The following is a 17,973-nucleotide window of genomic DNA, read 5'->3' on the forward strand; positions in this document are numbered from 1 at the left end:
TGTTTTCTTTGAAACCAGCCTATGACAACATCCTCCCTCTATATTCCCTATTAAAAAGTTTAAAGTCTCTGTGGTTCCCACTGTAAAGGAGAAAGGAGATTTGGGTACGTGCTTGTGAAAATAAGCTGGGCATGTGGGGATGTACTATCTTTGAGTTTTGGCCCCTCAGCCTTTATCTTTTAGATGGAAATAGTCATAGCCCAATGGGGTTATTGGGCTAAACAGTTGAAATGGTGAAATTTCAGCATTAAAAAATTATACAAATACAGTCTTTATTTGACATTATGTTAAAATTAGAGCATATATTGTTGAATTGATTATTTAGTGGGCTTCCCAAGTGGCACGAGTGGTAAAGAAGACTCCTGCCAATACAGGAGACATAAGATACGTGGATCTGATCCCTAGGTCAAAAAGAACTGCTGGAAGAAGGCATAGCAAACCACTCCAATATTCTTTTTTCTGTTGTTGTTGTTTTTAAAAAGAACTGTTTATTTACTGAACCTGGGGCAGATCAGATACAGAACCAATTTTAAATTTACATCTTTTAACTCAGTTTTGAAGTGTCTGGACGCACACACGCACACAAATTGACATGCAACAGTTGTCCTAGGGTAAAATGCAATCACCTTAAACTTGCAAGTATTTTGACCCAAGGTTGAAAAATTGTTTATCCTGGACATGAAAACCTGTAACAAATTTAAGTTAATTATACAAAACTCATTACTTGTAGTTTTCCCCTTGCAAAGATAAAAAAAAAAAAAAGTACAAGTAACCAATATACATCAGTCACAACATAATCCTGGATCATCCCCACACCAAAACCAGATGCTCCTTGAATTTTAAACCCATCATCAGAGACCAAAGAAAGTCATTTCATTTTATACAAATCAAAATTCACATGTGCCAAAAAAGAAAGACCCAAGAAAAACAAAAACAAAAAGCCTAGTACTGACAGTGATATTCAGTACCCTAATTAAACAGTGACCAAAATGCCACTGATCAAAAATAAATAGTGGCTGTGTATCACTGCAAAGAAATCCAAGAGGCTTTAACCCTTTGGCATCGGAAATCCAGATTTTTCCAATTACGTGAATGCCTATCTCCTACATGCCAAGAGTAGAGAAAGTGGATGTGCCAGCATAGAAAGAAAAAGAGTTGCCATTTGCTGAAACATGCAGAGAACTGGCTTTAATAGACTTCTTACAAGGTTAGGCAGAAACCAAAAAATGGTTATTAGTTGCTTATGGCAACAATTTTAAGTGGAGATGATTGAATTCTAAGGTTCAAAGTGAAACTTTGGGGGTGGGGGGTAAAGGTTGTTAGTTTAAGTCTTATCTTTAAAGCAAAAACAAGAGAGAGAAAGTGTAAAAGTACCAACCTGGTTACATACTCTAGTCACAGAGCTCTGCCATCAAGCTGCATAGAAAATGTCAAGATTCAGACTGTTGTTTCTCAACAAAATGAATCTTTCTAGTGACCTGAATTGCAGGATAAGAGATCCCAAGAATGCAGTCATTTTAGTAAAGTACTATCAGTAAAGTACTATCCTGAACAAACTGCATTTTATTATGAAAACAAAAGGAAAGAAAACCAAGGACTCAACACCTGTATTCAGCTTACAGTGTTTGAGTTTTGGAAGGGCCTGAATAATGGAGGCAGAATTCAAATATGAATTTATGCCAATCAAATGTCAAATTTTCACTATAGCTTTCCTTAAAAAAGTGTCTATTAATCTATTAATAGTATCTATTAATCACAAAAAAACAAAAGCTGTGAAGATACAGTTCAGAAAATAAAAACAGAAACTAGTGACAGTATTATGACCAAGATGTTTGGTAAACAGTGAATTATGAATTTGGGATTATGGGGAAAAGGCTTTTAAACAACCCTCCAGACTTCAAAGACTCTCTTCAGGTAGTAGATCTGTCCCAATGTCACAGTAACTAGAACAAGAACTTCAAAGAAGGACCAAAGGAGCACTCTGCTGTTTGTGTTGTCACTGATTGCTCTGTGTATTCTCTCTCCAGTTTCCATGTATTCCTGTTCACGCATCACAGCTGTCATCTCCACTGCCAGCTCGTTAATCATTTCTTCTAGCTTGTTCTTGTGAGCTTCTGTTTCCATGTCTTGTCATTTGGGGGCTTCCCGGATATCAGTGGTGAACATCACTATCTTTGGGAGTCATGGTGGATATCCTATTGCTAAAACAAAAGTTGTATATTCCATCCATGTAAGCAGCAAATGTGTTTTTCCCACTGGACTCCCAGTCTCCTTTATAAATTACTTTATTATCAGGCCCTGTAATCTCCACATCGATGTCCAGGAAGCCACCCTCGGCCACCTGGAAGATGAGGCCCATCTTAGTGCCCGAGGTGACCCGCTGGAGGAAGCACTCCTCTGAATGCGCGTCAGTGCTGATGATGTAGTCCAAGGCCGTGGCCAGGAGGGCAGCCAAGAGCACCAGCCGCTCAGCGAGCGTCACTGTGGCGGGGCTGGGGCCAAAGCCAGGACCGGACTGCGGCCTCCAGAGCCACTGTCGTTGTCGCGGCCACCATCGCTGCCTTCTCAGCCACCGCCGCCTCGGCTCCGCCCGCTCCAGCTGTGCCACCCGAGGGGGCTTCAGTATTCTTGCCTAGAGAATCTCATGGACAGAGAAGCCTGGTGGGCTTCAATCCATAGGGTTGCAAAGAGTCGGTCACAACTGAAGTGACTTAACACACAGGCATGCATATTATCATCTCATTTGCTAACCTGAAATTATCACAACATTGTTAATCAGCTATACTCCAATACAAAATAGAAAGTTTAAAGTTTGAAAAAAAAAGAAAAAAGGAAAACATAAGTCAGATAGCGTCCTTCTCCCTTCTCTACTTCAAATCATCATCAAATTGCTCCCTCTGGTAGGCAGCATTTAGAGCTGGCCCCCAAAATTCTACCTCCTCCTGTGTATACTCTGTGTGATTATTTGGAAAAATAAGCCCTTGAATATGAGCGGGGTTTGTAAATAGGATGGAATTTCTAGCATCTATTTCCTTCCATCTTTCTGTTTACATTATGCATCTGTTCTTGCATGTTGTACACCTTTTTGCATTGTACTTCCCTTATTGTTGTTCAGTCACTAAGTCATGGCTGATCTTTTCAACCCCATGAACTACAGCATGTCAGGCTTTCCTGTCCTTCACTATCTCCTGAAGTTTGAGATATCTCCTCAAATTCATAACCATTGAGTCAGTGATGCTGTCTACCCATCTCATCCTCTACTGCCCTCTTCTCCTTTTGACCTCAATCATTCCCAGCATTAGGGTCTTTTCCAAAAAGTTGACTCTTCACAACAGGTAGCCAGAGTATTGGAGCTTCAGCTTCATCGTCAGTCCTCCCAATGAATATTCAGCATTGATATCCTTTAGGATTGACTGGTTTGATCTGCTTGCTGTCCAAAGGACTCTCAAGAGAGTCTTCTCCAGCATCACAATTCCTTTAACATATTAATAATAGCTGCTTTAAACTCTGGTCTAATATTCCAGCATCTCTGCCATGTCTGTTTCTGTTCTGATGCTTTCTTTGTCTCTTCAAACTATATATGTATATTTGTCTTTTAGTATACCTTATGATTTTCTCTTGTAAACCAGACATGATGTACTAGGTAAAAGGTACTGAGGTAAATAGGTTTTACTGTGAGTTTTGTGTTTATCTGTTTAAAAGCTGGACTGCCTATTGCTTGCTCTAGCTGTTTGCTAGACTGTCTTTATTGTTTGCTCTAACTGTTGGTGTCAGAAGTTAAAATTTCCTCTGTTGCCCTTGTTTTTGCCTCTCCTGTTGTCTTTGGGTTTCCCTGGGGACTTTTTCTTAAATAGGTTCTGAGGCCTGTAGTTCTTTCCATAGTATCTACCTATTACACAAGAACCCTATTGATATTGTGGTAAGGGGCACGGGGAGAAAAAGCATACTATAGTTCCATACTTTGACTTCCAGGTTTTAATGAGTCTGTGCCTGTACCCTTGGGCTGTGACCTTCACTAGTGCTTTGCAATCCCCTTCACCATTAGTTTAGGCAGAAAGGCTGGAGGGAGCTGGAATTGGGCATTTCCTTTATTCCAGATCATTTAGGTTCTGATAAACTCAAGTTGATTAACTATGAGTTAAAATAGTTTTTACTAATAATTAAGCTATTAGTAAAATAGCTTCTCTTGAGGGCATGCCTTGCTAATAAAAAGGGAGTACTCTGGGTTTATTTCAAAATAGTTACTTTTCTCTCCTCCCCTGCTGGAAGCATCAGGGAATTTTTCTGTGATTTTCGCTGTGAGAACCTGGTAGGGCTCCTAGAGATATGTCTCACTAAGGTGTAGGGTCATCCTCCTAAGACTAAACCTGGACTTTTTCATTTGTCCATATTGAGCAATTCCATCAATTACTATTTAGGCTTTCTCAACCTACTCCAGTATTCTCACCTGGATAATTCCATGGATGGAGAAGACTGGCAGGCTATAGTCCATGGGGTTGCAAAGAGTAAGTCATGACTGAGAAAATGATTGAATATTGGTTCCTGTGGATGTTTCTACGTGCAGGTTTTTATTCCCATAAGTTGTGATTCTCTCTATCCACCTGTCTGTGTCTCCAATTTAGGGGGAATTTTTTTTTTTGTCCTGTGACCTGAATTTTCTGTTAGATCTAAGAAAAGTTGTTGATTTTTCATTTTTTCCAACTTGTTTTCTTGTGTGGAAAGGACTGGTGGCTTCCAAAGTTCTTAGATACGAGACTAAAAACTAGAAGTTGTAATGCCACTATTTCAACATGAGGCTTAAAGCACAGACACAGCAGGGGGAAACACCTCCGAGAACTGCACACTGGCTCCCCAGTTCTTCAGCCTGACAGTGACATATCATTTCTATTCATATTTCATGGGCCAAAGTAAGTCATATCATCAATTTTTGAAATGTGAGCAAGTATAACTTTCTAGTGTTCCTGGAAAAAGAGGGCAACCAGCAGTAATGGGGAACATTATTAATGTCTACTGGAGAACTCTAGGTAACATAGTATTTCCAGCTCCACCTACTATCCTGAACTCTTATCACATCATGTTTTCACCCTAGCACTTTATCATACATATTATACTATATATATTATATTTCATTATAATGAAACCTATATACTAGAAACCTATTATACTAGATGTTTATTGTTTGTCTTTCCCCTTCTACTCCCACTAATATGAGAATCAGGGGAACAGAGACTTGGTCTATTCTATTCTATTTGTCTCTTTTTATCCCCAGAGCCTGGGATATTCCAGTGCTTAATATGTATTTGGTGAATGAATTAGTGAATGGATTTTATTTAAAACTTGGTAACCCAGAAAAATAAACCCTTTACATCAGCCAAATCTGGCTCAGAAATTCTTTCCAACAGGGATGAAGCTGCATAGCCCTTGTGCAGAGCCTTTGTCAGGCTAGCTGGGTACATCCTATACTATCAGACATCAAAGACAGAAGGAAAGAGCCTCAGAAGTTCCCAGGAATGTGGTGCTATTTTAAGGCAAGTGTATGCACAGCTTGAGGGAAAATGAATTTGGAAATGAGCTTAGGCATTTCAACAACACAGGTAAAATATGTTAATAACTTGAAAAACAGGTGAATTTAAGAACCTTCCCATCTTAGGTTTATGTTTATAATTAAGGATAGTCAGCTCTCACTCCTCACTTTTTAAAAACCAAAAAGCTAAATCACCTCTTGAGTGTGAAATGTAGGTACAATGCTTGGAACATGCTCCTTCTCAGGGATTAGACCTGCCAGATTCTGCGGTGGTTGAAATGTAGACTTCCTGCTGGTTCAGGTACACCATCTTTGTGCTTTTTTAGGCTTATTGTTCACTCTGAAGTTAATGAGTGCATTCAGGCATGTAATGAAGAACAACACCATCTCACAAACAATTCACTGAAGTCCAAAGATAAGGTGATTTTATCAATTATATTATTCAGTACAGTACACTTGCAATTTATTAAATAATACATAGATTGAGTGGCATCTGGAACACTGTGGTGTTAACATTCATGATATTAGCATATGTATGTGCTGTAAAAAGAAATCTTAAATTGTTGGCATTTGTTACAGTGGGTATAAAGCTTTTGTTTTTCTACTCACTAGAGGAAAGATGAGAGCAATGCAGTTGCGAAGCAAAGGTCTTTCTGGTGTGAAATTCATCCCGACTAAGCTTAAAACATTTGATGACCAAAAGTATTGGTTCCTATAGCAAATGATTTTTATTTTCACCTCCATTAACCTTGGCTAATAGGATGAACACAGACTGGAAGAGGGGTGAATACCCCCAGTTACCCGAGTTACCTGAGCTAAGCAAATTACTTTCTTTTCTTCTCTTTCTTTTCTCCTTCATTTTATAAAGTATGTTACAGAGTTTTCAGAGTGTGTTCATATATATATATATATATATAATTTGATCTTATAAGAAACATTCCAGTGAGATTAGCTTGGTCAAGGATTCTCACTTCTGTTTCCAGATAAGGCACACTGTTGCTTGGAATCTTGAGTGGGAAGAAGATCGGGGTTTGACTCTAACTTCAATAGCTTAAAAAAAATTATACAACAATGATGCTCTGGGCCAGTTTCCTCATTTCAAACAAAAAGATAATTATAATTAATTTGCCAATGTTAGTTATGTGTATGACGAGATAGTTAAATTTTGAAATATTTTGATGAGTCAAAGCCTTATGTAATTGTAAAATAATCATCTTGCTTTTAAGTCCAAGGACTCTGTCCTTAGACCATAAAGCCTTCTTCACCACATTCTTCTACAGAAAAAAATGTCTAATACGAATATATGTGTTCAGCCCTGGAATTTCCATCTGGAAATTTTTAGAAATGAGCCTTCTTAATAGACGTGTAAAGAGTCATTAAGAAGCAGCCATGGTAATTCTGATTTGGCTCTCTCTCAGCAGTGAAGTGAAAGTCGCTCAGTCATGTTTGACTGCTTGCAACCCCATGGACTGTAGCTTGCCAGGCTTCTCTGTCCGTGGAATTCTCCAGGCCAGAATACTGGAGTGGGTTGCCATTCCCTTCTCCAGGGGATCTTCCTAACCCAGGGATCGAACCCAGGTCTCCCGCACTGTAGGTGAATTCTTTACTATCTGAGCTACCGGGGAAGCCATCTCTCAGAACTGCATCAAATTAATTTTTCTATATGATGATTTGTTGGTTTGTTTCAATGTTGTTCTGTTTTCTAGCTCATTAATAAAGACAGTCCTCGTACTTTTGACTAGGTTTTGCTACATAGGGTTATGATCTTCAAGGACAGAAGTATTAATACAATAATGAATGACTGTTTTATATTCCAAATTATGTTCTGACTCTTTCTTCAAATATATAGAGCAGGGGTTAGCAAACTTTTTCTGTAAAGGACCAATATCTGCAAGACATATGATCTCTGTAATGAATACTCAACTCTACTGCTGAATAGTACAAAAGTAGCCATAGGCAACGTGTAAATAAATGGATGACCATGTTCCAATAAAACTTTATTTTTGGATATTGAAATGTGAATTTCATATAATTTTTCCACATCATGAAATATTCTTCTTCTTTCTATTTTTTCAACTATTTAGACATGGAAAAACCAGTTTTAGCTTGTAGGCCATGCAACAACAAGTGATGGGCTGGATTGATCCATGGACAATGTTAAACACTGACCTAGAACACAAAAGAAACATTCATTGCTACTGTAGACACTACTCTGTTCAAATAATTCTTTGAGCTAGAAAATGTTTCTAGGGAGTCTATTCTCACAACACAAACTCCCAGCACTGTCCACAAAGGCAGTATTAAACAGCAGATGTCTAGAAGTTAGTCATCTTTGCACAGGAAAAATAGAAATGTTTCCTCATCAGAAATTTAGAGACCCCTGCTTTATATTCAAAGGAAAGAAATTAATCAGCACAATTTGGTACAGAACTTGCAAAATCTTAGGTCAAAGATATTCTCACAGGGCTAAGTACATTACCAGTCTCAATTTGGTGCTCCATAAATATCTGTTGAGTTAATTGGAATTCCTGCGAAGCTCCTAAGTTCTCACTTATTATGTAGAATGAAGTGAACGTAGCCTATAAGTGTCTATTTAGAAGACAAGGGGTTAATACAATGAACCTGTAAGTAGCACTCTTCACTGCTATTTATGAAGGGTGATTACAAAAGACTTAAATAACAGTGAAATTTTACAAAAGTGTTAGGCAGTATGACAAGGTGTACATAATATCTAAATGATTAGCTGTTACAAGCTTGTTAATACCGGTGACTAAGCTAATCTATGACTATAAACTGGATATCTATGGAACCTGCAAAATTCTTTCAGATTGCCATTGTGTAATTTAATCATAGTGAAGCAGCTAATTACTGCTGTGTTCCATTGCCTTGGAAGTTCACACATGTTCTCAACTCCTTTGCCTCATAGTCAATGCCAAAATAGGTTAGTACCTAATTAATCTTTAGTGTTTTTTCATGTATGCTACTTTTATTTCTATAAGTTGTAAGATTCTTTTCAGCAGGATCATATCACATGCTTTAGTAGCATAATGGTTAATAGCAGGACTGTGGATTCAGACTGCTGGGGTTCAAATTTTGCTTTGACATTACTAGCAATGCAGCTTGGGACACATTACGTAGTCTCTCTTTGCTCTCAGTTTATTTATAAATAATGATAATAAAAGTATTTATTTGCCTGATTGGATTGAATTGCTGTCAGAGTTAAATGAATCAATGCATGCAAGGCACTCAGAACAGTTGCTGGCACACAGTAAAGATTCACGAGATGCCAGCTAAAATTAGACCTTTGAGTCCCAGTCTGATGCTATAAGATTCTATTTATAAGCTGATGACTTTTCCAGTTCTGATCCCTCCATGGGACGCCACTTAAGTTATCCACTTGGAATACTTACACACCTCCACTTTGAAATAGAATACTCACCTCAAAATTATCATGCCCACAAAACACACTTGTCTTCTTTCCCATCCCAAGTCTATTCTCCCTTGTCTTTCCCTGCAATATGCAAGACAACTTCACTCTTCTAGTTTTTTGGGCTAAAATACAAATATGATCCTGAGGTCATTTTGATCTTTTTTAAAAATCTTTTTTTTTTTTTAATGAAATTCTTCATTAAAACGTAATTTTTAAATGAAATTATTTCTTTCTTTTTTCTTTGGCTGTACCATACAGCATGTGGGATCTTAGTTCCCTGAGCAGGGATGGAAACTGTGCCTCCTGCAGTGGAAGCAGGGAGTCCTAACCACTAATTTGTCTGGAAATTCCCTTGACTTCTTTCTTTTTCTTACATTCCACATTCCATCTATAAGGAAACTCTGTGAGTTCTAAAAGAAATATATCTAAATTCAACTAACACACCACCTTACTTATTCTCCTAGTTCACAATTACCTTTTGCAAAAGCTGTTATTGTAACAGTCTGCAAACTTGTATCCCTGCTTCTGTCCATGATCCCCTGCCGTCTAATCTCCGTGTACCAGCCAGGCTTCCACATCCACAGCACCTACGTTTATTTACTGATGCTTGCACATGGTCACCAATCAATAAATAAACTAGAGGAACACTTGATTGAAATATTTCAATGCTAATGGACTTATATTCTTAAAGTAAAGGAAAGATATACCCATCTAAATGCAGAGTTCCAAAGAATAGCAAGGAGAGATAAAACATTCCTAAGTGATCAATTCAAAGAAATAGAGGAAGACAATAGAATGGGAAAGACTGGAGATCTCTTCAAGAAAATGAGAAATACCAAGCGAATATTTCACGCAAAGATGGGTACAATAAAGGACAGAAATGGTATGGACCTAACAGAAGCAGATGATATTAAGAAGTGGCAAGAATACACAGAAGAACTATACAAAAAAGATTTTAATGATTCAGATAACCGTGATAGTGTGATCCCTCACCTAGAGCCAGACATCCTGGAGTATGAAGTCAAGTGGCCATTAGGAAGCATCACTACAAACAAAGCTAGTGGAAGTGATGGAATTCCAGTTGAGCTATTTCAAATCCTAAAAGATGATGCTGTGAAAGTGCTGCACTCAATATGTCAGCAAATTTGGAAAATTCAGCAGTGGCCACAGGACTGGAAAAGGTCAGTTTTCATTCCAATCCCAAAGAAGGGCAGTGCCAAGGAATGTTAAAACTACTGCACGATTGTATTCATTTCAGATGCTAGCAAAGTAATGCTCAAAATGCTCCTAGCCAGGTTTCAACAGTAAGTGAACTGACAACTTCCAGATGTTCAAGCTGGTTTTAGAAAAGACAGAGGAACCAGAGATCAAATTGGAAACATTGGTTGGATCATAGGAAAACCAAGAGAATTCCAGAAAAACATCTATTTCTGCTTCATTGATTATGCCAAAGCCTTTGACTGTGTGGATCACAACAAACTGTGGAGGATTCTTAAAGAGATGGGAATACCAGACCATCTCACCTGCTTCATGAGACCTGTATGCAGGTCAAGAGGCAACAGTTTGCACTGGACATGGAACAACGGACTGGTTCAAAATTAAGAAAGGATTACATCAAGGCTGTATATTGTCACCCTGCTTATTTAATTTATATGAAGAGTACATCTTGTGAAATGCTGGGCTGAAAGAAGCACAAGCTGGAATCAAGATTGCATGCTAGGAGAAATATCAGTAACCTCAGATATACAGATAACACCACCCCTTTTGGCAGAGAGTGAAGAGGAACTAAAGAGCCTCTTGATGAAGGTGAAAGAGGAGAATGAAACAGCTGGCTTAAAACTCAACTTTCAAAAATCTAAGATCATGGCATCTGGTCCCATCACTTTATGGCATCTGGTCTCATCTCTTCATAGCAAATAGATGGGGAAACAGTGGAAACAGTGAAAGACTTTATTTTCTTGGGCTCCAAAATCACCACAGTTGGTGACTGCAGCCAAAAAATTAAAAGACACTTGCTCCTTGGAAGAAAAGCCATGACCAACCTAGACAGTATATTAAAAAACAGAGACATTACTTTGCTGACAAAGGTCCATCTAGTCAAAGCTATGTATTTTCCAGTAGTCATGTTTGGATGTGAGAGCTGGTCTATAAGAAAGCTGAGCACTGACGAATTGATGCTTTTGAACTATGATGTTGGAGAAGACTCTTGAGAGTCCCTTGGACTGCAAGGAGATCAAATCAGTCAATCCTAAAGGAAATCAGTCCTGAATATCCATTGGAAGGACTGATGCTGAAGCTGAAACTCCAACATTTTGGCCACCTGATGCGAAGAACTGACTCATTGGAAAAGACCCTGATGCTAGGAAAGATTGAAGGCAGTGGTAGAAGGGGACAACAGAGGAGGAGATGTTTGAATGGCATCACTTCCTCAATGGACGTGAGTTTGAGCAAGCTCCAGGAGTTGGTGATGAACAGGGAAGTCTGGTGTGCTGCAGTCCATGGGGTCACAAAGAGTCTGACATGACTGAGTGACTGAACTAAACTAAGCTGTACAAAGATATGAACTGATGGTTTGAGGTGATCCAGAAAAGGATCAGGATATTTCCTTTTCTTCTTTAGCATCGACAACAGAATCCACTATTTCCTATATGAGATTTTTCAGAAAGGCATGGCAGGTGAGGAACTTTGACTGTTAATCTCAAAGCACAATTGATTCATCACTATTGATCTAAAAAGAAATATATATACAAATACACATGTAGCTGAATATAGGCAACAATCTGGTTTTCCTCCTTTATTGTAGTCTTTGGCTACTGGTGATCCTTCTGCCTTTCCATTAGGGAATGGGAAAGACAGAGAAGGACAAGAATCAGTGTAACATTTAAACAGCAGTGCTATGGTATCTGTGATAGCCATCTCGAAGTGATGTCATGAGTAGTTGCTGTTTCCTTGGCAACACTGCAGTGGTAAACAAAGATATTTTCTGAATGGCTAGAGGAAATGTGGCTTTTATCCCGTCTCACACACTGCTGTCCCCAACCCCCTACCATGGGTAGAAAGGATTTTATTTCCTTTTGCTATGAATTTTCCACCTTGGGGTAGAATAAGTGAGGTGAGCCACTGTTTTCTTTGTCTGTTTATTATTATGCTCCACAATTTTACAATGCTGGAAATTCTGTTGAAACACCCACTCAATTTACAGACTATGATGTTGCATAGCAGATGCTAAAATACCCTGTTGTGTGGAATTGCTAAGAATGCACGAAAGGAAATTCTGTGATGTGAGAGCTAAGGGTCATGACAAGTTTGACAAGATGAGCTTGAATGACCTTACCTTATGTGGCCACACAGCCGAATCTACTAGTAAGGTTCTCAGAAACAGATAAGGCAGCTGAGGAATGGCTCTCTTGAGACAAATGCTTAGCTGCTGTAACCGGAGTAGAAAAAGTAAATCTAGGACGTTTTAAAGTATTGCTTAACGAGTAAAATAATGTAATGTGAAGAATGATGGAGGACAAACATGGGTTTTTATAATTTCTCTATAAGATGCATAACAAAGATGACAGACAAATCATTTTGTTTTATAAAAACAAATAAATCTTTTAAAATTCAACTGGGAAATGAGAATGGAAGGAAACATAATGTGCCAAAAAATGCATTCATTAGAGTGTTTATTGGTGAACTGTGGCTGTTTTTCATGAGATAGTGACACCCACTCTAATATACAGAGAGATGGAATTTTCAAAGGTGTATTTGCTTGAGATATTTGCAGTATTTCTCACTTAAGAAGGACTAACTCCTGTGAAAGGAAGGTTTTTTATTAATCAAAATATAAATGTAGATAAGGTATAAATGTCCTTATCAGGCACATCAGCCTAGATAGCTTATTTCCTATTCCTGGGAGGAAATTAGATGCTTGGTGGGATGCAGAAGCAGGTGAGCACATTTTCATTGGGGTCAGGATTGGGAATCAGTGGTTGGGACCTAGGATTTGGGTGAAGATGAGTCTAAATGGACCTTGGCTAACAAGCCTGGGTTAAAGCCTGTGATCTGGAGAGAAAAAGTCCAAAGGGCAAGGAACTGGGGACCAGTGTTGTAAAGGAAACACTTTTGTTCAGAGATAAAGCCGATTTCTCTGTTAGCTGAACCATAGCCTGAAAAAGCGATGTTTGGTATTTATGAGCTCCGTTTCTCAGGCTACTGAGAACAAGTTCCATGACTGTGAGGAGAGGAAGAGAGAAAGAGATTGACTTTTGGCATATGAGAATACATGTCCCTCACTAACTCAATTGTGATTATCTGCCAGAGAGCCGAGCTCTCTGTCTATGGCAACTGAGAGGTTATAGGAAAAATACTATGGTGATGGGCAGCAGTAATGGCAGAGGGGAGATGAGAGGACCATGGAGATGAGAAGAGAAAAGGGGTAAGAGAAACAAGAAATGAATACTTTTTAAGTTTCTCATGTGTTTCTTCCTTTGTTTCCTTTCTACCTACTACTTCATGATTGCTGTAGGTATGTACATGGAGTACCTTGATTTGTGAGCATCTGTTCATCCGATTTGAATTTAATACTCTCTAGGGGAAATTCTGTAATGCAATGAGCATAAAATGAGTTGCAGAACCATTAGTTGCAGCAGAGGTGGGGAGGGGGTCTTTTACCTGAGGTGCCGCTTTGAAAATGTCCTTTGGTACTCATGGCTTTCCTAATTAAATGCTATCAACCCTACAGATGGTAAAATGATGTATGTATTCTGCTCAATTCCCTAAACAAGGAAGCTTTCAGCAGAGGAGTGCAATAAGAATATTCTTTGAAAAAAGAGAGAGCCCCCACTGGGATTCTATAAACTTAAAGTAAATGAAACCTGAACATTATTCTTAAAAGACTATATGAATCTTTGATTTATATTAAAAGATTGAAAATTACAAAAAAGAAACTTGTTTTTAAGGATATTTTAAAAGTTTTCCAATCCAACTCCCAACTCCAATCTTTTCCCTAATCAGTGAATTTAGGAAAAACCAGACATGTTCATAATTACTAATGATTTTTAGGGAAAAAATTAAAACCTATAATACAGTTATTATTACTATGGCTATTAGATAATTTATCAGCCAAAGTGGGGCATTTTAAAAAGTGTAAGGAGGCATTTTAAAAATAATTATATTAAGACAGCTTGCATAACCTATGACTGTCTTAAGCAAACCAGACAACTGAAGTATGACCTCCTAAGCCTTCATCCTACAGAAGTGCACGTTTAGTTCTGGAATCATTGCTGCAAATTTTTCTACAGATTGGAGGAGAGGTCACCATGGCATTAATTGGGTTCCCCACATTTTATGAACGTTTTATGAGACCCAGGAAAGTTAACTTCCTTGTGGACTCCTAGCATCCTCTGCACCATTTTTCTCTTATCTCTTAGAAGTATCCTTTCTGAAACTCAAGATCTTATCACCTCCCTGAGACTAATTACAACCATAGCAGTAACACCCCCGGGACACCGTTTCAAGGCTACAATTGTTTCCATAGCACTGTGCACTTAATAAATTTTTCCAGGCCCCAAGGCCTGATTGTCTGCAGCACGGTCATATTCAGAGTGGTATTCAGTATGAGGTTATAATATTTCTTTCTCAATAATAGGAAATAAACTAAATGTACCTTTCAGTATATCCATGGGGATGAAGTCTTTGAACAGGTTAAGGGATTGTAGTTGTAAACTTACTGTGTCTTGCCATTGTTTATTTGGTTGTTTAAAAGAAAAATTGGTTAATAACATTTTAACTCTTGAAAGGACTTTTCCTGAGTGCTGCCTTTTTCTGAGGTTAATGCCTTTCATGCTAGCTGTATTTCAGCAAGTGTCTTCATTAAGAAATTGCATAAATCCTGCTTTTGGAGTAAAGTTCCATACGGAAGATGACACATCTCTGTGATGTCATAAGTTCCTGAGGGGGTTTTCTAAAGACTTTTGCTGAAGGCAATAATATTCAATCTGGGTGTCCCCATTTCCTCTTTTTGTTTTATTCTGTGCAGCTGTGTTGGAAGCAAGCAGAGGAAGTAACCAAAAGTGGATCTGGATTAGAATGGTTCTTGAACTTCCCTTTCCAGCATCTGTCTTACTATGGGGCAATTCAAACAGGAGGCAGCCTCACAAACAGCCCTTTGTCAGAACTAACAGCATGTTTTTCTTCTGAGAAATGCCCTTTTGCCTAAAGTGAGTTTTAAAAACTGTGGCTCATCTAAAGTAGAAATGTTTGACCTTCATTGGAGTACACTGGTGGTGGTAATGTCCCCAGTTCCTCAAAGTGAAAACAGATGTTTGCAGTGAGAGGTTGACATTGCAAAAAGTATTTTAGATTCACGTAAAAATATCCTTAATAAAAGAATAGTTTTTTTTTTTTTTGAAGAAACAAAAAGCCCATGGCCCATGTTTTCACCATTTTCGCAGACTTTTCCATCTTTCTGATTCCAATGTGATAATTATTTAAACTTATGTTGACTCAGTGAAGCATCTTTGGTTGTTTTAGTGTTTGAAGGTTATTAGAAGATGGAAACATCTTGAGATGTTATGTTAAATTTTAGTCAGTCATCTATTTTTTCCCCATAATCTCATTTTCTTAACACACAGCATTCTTTTGATATTCAGTTGATTTCTTATTGTGACTTTTTTCAACTTGGATTAGCCAGACAAGATTTCACATTTTAGAATGCTCATTGTGACTTTTACCTTGTAAGTCTCATCACCTCTGTTTTCTTATGTACATTCAGTTCAGTTCAGTCGCTCAGCTGTGTCCAACTCTTTGCAACCCTATGGACCACAACACACGAGGCTTCCCTGTCCATCACCAACTCTCGGAGCTTGCTCAAACTCATGTCCATCGAGTCTGTGATGCCATTCAAACATCTCCTCCTCTGTTGTCCCCTTCTACCACTGCCTTCAATCTTTCCTAGCATCAGGGTCTTTTCCAATGAGTCAGTTCTTCGCATCAGGTGGCCAAAATGTTGGAGTTTCAGCTTCAGCATCAGACCTTCCAATGTATATCCATGATTTATTTCCTTTAGGATTGGCTGATTTGATCTCCTTGCAGTCCAAGGGACTCTCTAGAGTCTTCTCCAACATCATAGTTCAAAAGCATCAATTCATCAGTGCTCAGCTTTCTTATAATCCAGCTCTCACATCCCTACATGACTACTGGAAAAACCATAGCTTTGACTAGGTGGACCTTAGTCAGCAAAGTAATGTCTCTGCTTTTTAATATACTGTCTATGTTGGTCATAGCTTTTCTTCCAAGGAGCAAGTGTCTTTTAATTTTGTGGCTGCAGTCACCATCTGCAGTGATTTTGGAGCCCAAGACAATAAAGCCTGTCACTGTTTCCATTGTTGCCCCATCTATTTGCCATGAAGTGATGGGACCAGATGCCATGATCTTAGTTTTTTGAATGTTGAATGAAAAGCATTCAACTTTTTAATGCTCCTCTTTCACTTTCATCAAGAGGCTCTTTAGTTCTTTGGTTACTTATTTCTGACTCCTAATTCAGAAATTACTGCTTTGCCAAAAAATTATGTTTTCATTTTTGGTTGCTTTTGTTTGGTTTTGCTTTGTTTCCTTGACTATAGTTAAGACAATGATAGATGTTTATTTATTCTATGTCTTTGTCATCTTTGGGCAAATTCTGTAGCTGAACTACTCCCCACCAAACATGCATATACATAGATGATGGCCCTGAAGCATGTCTCTACTTCAGGGAGATATAGTTTTAACCAGTAACAAGTCTTCCAACTCAAAACACCTAGGTTGTTAGTCCTGCAGTCACTTTAATCAGTGGAGTTTCTCACAATCTGTTTCAGGGCCTCGTGGTTGGGATTGTATCTATGTATTAGCTATGCTGTGAGTAGCATACTTGCTGAAATATGTATCAGTGGCTTTGAGTTCCCTGATTGCATGGAGGAAGGGGAGAGAGGCGGTGAAGCTCTGTGACCATCTGATTCCCATGGAAGTTTTCCTTGTTTGCTGCTAGAGCACTATAAGGCAAATGCTACTCCTTTTAAGAAATCCCAGCTGCAGACAGAGCTGCTGACCACAATAGAGGCCGTTGCCAAAGCACTCTGTTGGAGTGCTGCTGTGGCCCAGAAACAGTTGCAAACAAGCATCAGTTTGCAAAAAAAGTTGGAGGTGGGTGGTAGAAATTAAAGCTTATGAGAAGTTTTAAGATAAATGGAATTGCACCTATGGTTATGTCTATATAAATACAGTTTGCAGGTTTAAAGACCAAGTCTGCGCTACTGTTCCTTTTGTTCAGGCTGGGTTGGGGAAACACGTCCCTTGGCTTTGATGACATCAGGTCTCATTGGTGGCTGTGTACTATTTTATTTTAAAAAACGTACATACTGTTAAAAAAACCCAGTCATTTATAGTTAATAACTTGGTTACTTTGTTCAGAGAAGGTAAAGTCTGATATTATAGCTGTGGGCAGGACACACAGGGTGTCAGGTTGCTTTCGTTCCATTTTATGTTGCTAGACTCTGTGTCTTTGGGGAAATACCTTCACATTCATTGTTTTCAGTTTGCTGTGACTCTAAACATGTCATTAATCTCAGGCTGTGAACAGAATATTGCAATGGGAGGGAAAAAGCATATGGCTAGATGTCTCAGTATCATGCTTCAAGCTGCAGGCATGACCCTGGGGTGATGACACACACTGATGGAAATCAGGATGCAGATCTTTCACTGCAAAATGAGTTAGAAGAGAGAGATTTTTGGTGAATAGCCATTAAGAGGCTTTTAAGGAATCAATAAATGACACTCCTTTTTTTCCCCTCCTGAGATTGGAACCTATTGAAAAAAAAGATAGAAGCCAAATAGAAAAAGAGACCAAAATAATAATTTTTATGTAACAAAGTTGCATCAGAGAATATAATTTACTGTGTGGCCAAATGGACATTTAATATTTTCTGTACTCTCCATAATGGATTTAATCTAGCACTCAAAACTGCTGGAATTCCTTTTGTAGGGATCGGGACAGCCC

The 17,973-nt window shown here is 38.5% G+C and overlaps 1 pseudogene; it reads right to left on the bottom strand.

The window, feature by feature from the left end:
• Positions 1–1,830: 1,830 nt before the first annotated feature.
• The window catches only part of LOC122454032, a 43,333-nt pseudogene continuing 27,190 nt past the window's right edge, over positions 1,831–17,973 (bottom strand).

This window comes from Cervus canadensis, chromosome 15, assembly GCF_019320065.1.
Source record: "Cervus canadensis isolate Bull #8, Minnesota chromosome 15, ASM1932006v1, whole genome shotgun sequence".
NCBI lineage: Eukaryota > Metazoa > Chordata > Mammalia > Artiodactyla > Cervidae > Cervus > Cervus canadensis.